We start from the raw sequence: 4,924 nt of genomic DNA on the forward strand, positions 1-4,924 counted from the left end.
AGAAATGAAAATTTGTTCAACAATACCATTCCCTACCCTTCCTTCCAAAATGCTAATGTTAGTGTCGTGGAATACACTTACATGGCACCACTTTCTTCTAACACTACTCAAGCTTGATTAATCTCGGTCCACTGGCTTCCTCCTTCGCGAGGATCTTACAAACACAAATGGAGCTTGTTTAGGCAATCCAGATATGAGTGGTATAGAAGGAACCATAAGAAACCATAAAGAAGAATGGGTTCTTGGCTTCTTAAAGGGCTTTCTTGAGGCAACCAACAATCAAATAGAGCTCATGGCCCTCCTTGAAGGCCTTAGACTCGTTAAGGAACACAACCTGTTCCCCGTTGAGATTAACATAGACTCCAAAGAAGTAACTCATATGCTGAAATTCGGTAACCTTCACTATAACCCCATTCGGTAACTTAAGGTGCACCTCGATGTTGAGTCGGACTACACGAATCTGTTATTCATTGGAAGAAACATTTGGTTAACTCAACATTGAGATGTGTCTTAATATAATAGTAGTGATTGTTTAGGTAGCTAATCGAACAATGAATATTGAGCTATAAAATTTAAAGAAATATATATAATAATTTTGATGTGTTTCGGATTATTACCTTATAAATAAGTCAATTAGTGCTTTTAACCAGGGACCAACGAACGATTGCTGATATTATTTTAATACTATTATTCGCACCGTGATTCTCCTGTGAAGTATAGTCGTCGAGCTTTACTAACATGGTAAATACTTAGATAAGTAATTATATAATATAATAATTACTGTAATATGTATGTACAATGATAAAATTATAATGCCTAAATAATAATTTTTTAAAAAATATAATGTAATTTTCAGTGTCATGTTTGATTTTATATATATAGAGAGAGAAAGAGTCGGATGATTTTCTTATTTTAAATAAAAGCAAACTATAAAAAGAATTGCAAATCAAAATATAAATAAATTTTAATGTGCGACAGAATATATGTGTATATACAAAAGAAATATAAAATAACAAAGAATTTTTTGTAAAAAATCAATCGATAATTGCACCATGCACTCTGATCTTTTGCCCGTTTACTGAGAATTGAGAGTGTAATGTCCTCCATCAATTATTTACACTTATTTCATGTTTGATTAAGTAACAAATACTTCCATCACTTGTTTTTTTTTTAATTATTATTATTAATCCACTTTAAAGTAGCAGAGAAAACAATTTCTTTTCTTGTTTTACCTACTCGTTTTCAAATTATTTTTTCAAATTCATTGAAGTTAGACATAAATTAATGTGACTATTATAATAAAATATGCACTTTTTTTTAAATTTCCTAAGTTAGGGCAAAGTGTCATTATGAGGGGTACTTGGCCAAACTGAATAATAGGAGTAACACCAACCCACTTATTTTCGCCGAAAATCTGACTTGGAAGGAAAGCCAGTCAAACGGGGAAAAGCCTGTCAAACGGCTGGGTTGACCCGGCCGACCCGGTCTGATCTAGCCCATTTAATAAATTTGGTCCGGTCAATCCACGGGCTGTAAGGCATCGGATCTCGGGCTGAATTAATTTTTTTTGGCCCGGTTAATTCGGTTCGGATCAAAATCGATCCAGACCCGCCGATTAATCGATTTGATTTTTTTTTTTTAAATGGAATTGGATCGTTGGGCCCTAAAGTAGCCATTGGGTAGCCGTTTTTTTGATCCAAACAGCTACTTAACCCACTTTTATTTTAAAAAAAAAAAAATTTCCATTTAAAATACTTTTTTAAACCCAAAAAAAATTCTATAAATACCCTACACTTTCAAATCATTTTTCACACAATTTTTCATTCTCTCAAATCTTATTCTCTCTCAAATCTCAATTCTCAATTCTCAAATATTCTATATATTTCCTAAAGTGCTCACTTTAATTTTTTTAATTTTGTGATTACAAAGTACGAGTGAAAGTTTCTAAAGTCGCAACCTTCGGATACTTTCAATATTTGGTATTGTCGTTCCATCTCTTACATTTAATTTTTAATTAGTGTATTAATTGTTGAATACTTAATTTTATTATATTTGTATATTTTGACTTTTTTTAGTTTAATTTATAGTATGGATAAATTAAGAAACCTCGCCACTAAAAGTGTTAAAATTTTTTATCCCGGAAGTGGTAGTGGTAGTAAAAAGTGAATTACTAGCGGTAGAGGTACTTCAAGTAGTAGATATACCCGTATGCCTCCACCTCCGGAACCGCTTAGTTAACCTTTTAAGGAAGAAATACGTGTAGGTGCTCACGATATGGATTATGTAGAAGCTCAGAAAAATTATGTAGATGCGGTTAATTTAGATGAAGATGATGAAAATATTGGTGAGACACCCACAGTAGAAAATGCTAACGTTAGATCTGAATAGGTTAATCTCCCTCCCCGTCCTCCCCGTGCCCCAAGAGATCGTAAAACAACTAGTGTTGCATGACATTTTTTTGAACGTATATCAGATGTTGAGGTGCAATGCAATATTTGTCAACAAATATATAAGCACAAAAGAGGAGGCAAGCAAGGGGGTACGGGTATGTTAATGAAACATATAAGTGATAATCACGATAGAGAGTTAAAAATTGCACAAGGAGGTGCGGATGTTGGTGGGCCAACACAAACTAGAATGGACCCAGCAACCGATCAGGTAATGAAGAAATATAATAAATTGAGGGACTGGGAAGAAATAGTAAAAATGGTAGCTGTGAGTTGTTTGCCTTTTAGTTTTCCTTCTTCTGATGTCTTTATTCATTATATTCAAGTAATTTATAATCCTATGTTTAATGGTATTCCTAGAAGTACTTGTAGGGCCGATATTTTTAGACTTCATTCACCATATTATTTTTATTTATCAACATTGTTAAAAAATATTCAATGTAGAATGTCCCTAACTTCTGATCTTGGTCGTGCTATAAATAAAAATGATTATTTAACCATTACTTGTTACTGGATAGATAGTAATTTTGTTATGCAAAAATATATTCTTGCTTTTTTATATGATGAAGATCGTAAACATACTGGAGATTTTATTGTTGATTCGATTGCTAAAGTTGTAGAATTTTACGGTATTGAAAATAAAATCTTATGTATTGCTTTTGATAATGCTTCTAACAACAAGACTGCTATAACAAAGTTAAAATCTAAGCTATCTCCGCCGTTACCTGAAATTTTTCATGTTAAGTGTGTTTGTCATATATATAATTTAATTGTAAGAGATGGTTTTGAGTTTTTTGAGCTTTATATTGAAAAAATTCGATTTGCCGTGATTTTATTCAAGGAAATAACCGGAGAAAAATAATTAGATACTTTAAACTTAAATGTGAACAAAATGGACTTGCACCAATATTGATGCCCGAAGAATGTGATACTAGATGGAATGCTATGTATGATTTTTTAAAAACTTGTTATAAATATAGAGTTCCTCTTACACTATCTTTTAACCAACATTGTGGTTTGTTTGCTGATTTTGCCCACTGCATGCTACATGATTCTGACTGGGCTATAATTAATGATCTTATTAAATTTTTGAAATTTTTTTATATAGCTACGGTTAAATATTTCTGTGCTTATTATCCTACTATTTATAATATTTTGGCATATATAACCGATATTTCTGATTTGCTCAAAGAATATAAAAATAAAGAAGGTTACAAAAAAGCTGTTGGTGTCATGTTTGCTAAATTAAAAAAATATTTTTTTTCGATTCCCCCTATTTACTTGGTTGGTGCTATACTAAATCCGTGCATGAAATATAAAACTATGTGCCACTTTAGTACTCTTATTTATGCTAACTTAGAGATAAATACTAACAATGATTCTGGTGATGAAGAACAAGAACAACCTGATTTGTGGACGGCTTTGGGTGATGCGAACGCTTACATAGATAAAATATATAACCACTATGCTGATTTAATTGATTTAGATTACTGAAAAATATTACTCCAACTGTCGCTCCTCATCCTCCAGAGGAGCCATCATTTTCTAAGAGGCCGGCACATAGTGATTTTCCTTATTTTTTTTTTTTTTATGATTTACCTTGTTGGAACAGTATTAAGGAGGGAGCTTACACAACAACTTATCGGGAAAAGCTGAAGTATTATCTTTGAACGCCGACAGAGGATCGCAGACGAAGGATCAATGCGTTGGATTGGTGGAGGAATAATGAAATACAATATCCTGTGCTTTCAAGATTAGCCAGAGATATCTTGAATGTTCCAATGTCAACCGTTGCATCGGAGAACGCTTTTAGTCAGGGACGACAACAGCTTGGAGACAACCAACATTTATTGGGAAGCAATGAAATGAATGTTCTAGTTTGCCTTAGAGATTGGATTAGAGAGGAACGACGAAATCAAGGAATGGAAGCGGAGCCGAACGACGAGCAGAGACTTGAAAAAATTATGACTTCGTGGGAGAACTCAGCAGAATCAAGTCCAATGTATGATTTTGCCCCCGTTGACTTTGACTATCCTATACAAGTTCCCGTTAATATTAACATGAATGATTTGGCAAAAATAATGCAAAATTTTTAGATTTTTCATCCATGTAAATTATAAACTTTGGATCACTTTGTAATCAGTAAAATTATATTCAACATTCATTCACTCCTTAATCCTTACTTTGTAATTTTTTCCATTTAATGATTTAAATTGAATTTCTAGTTTAAATTAAATACTTAGTTTTAATCTATTACTAATTTACTATCAAGTATTATTAATTTATTATATTAAGTAGCATATGTTTTATTTAAAGAAATACATACATTGAATGGTACGTATGTATGTGTGTATATTTTTTAAAGTAGTATATATTTAACGTATACATGTGTATATATTTTATAAATTAGTATATAACTATATATTTAGTGTGTGTATATATTGTAGTATATATATATATATATATATATATATATA

Source organism: Capsicum annuum, chromosome 3 (genome assembly GCF_002878395.1).
Source record: "Capsicum annuum cultivar UCD-10X-F1 chromosome 3, UCD10Xv1.1, whole genome shotgun sequence".
NCBI classification, from domain to species: domain Eukaryota; kingdom Viridiplantae; phylum Streptophyta; class Magnoliopsida; order Solanales; family Solanaceae; genus Capsicum; species Capsicum annuum.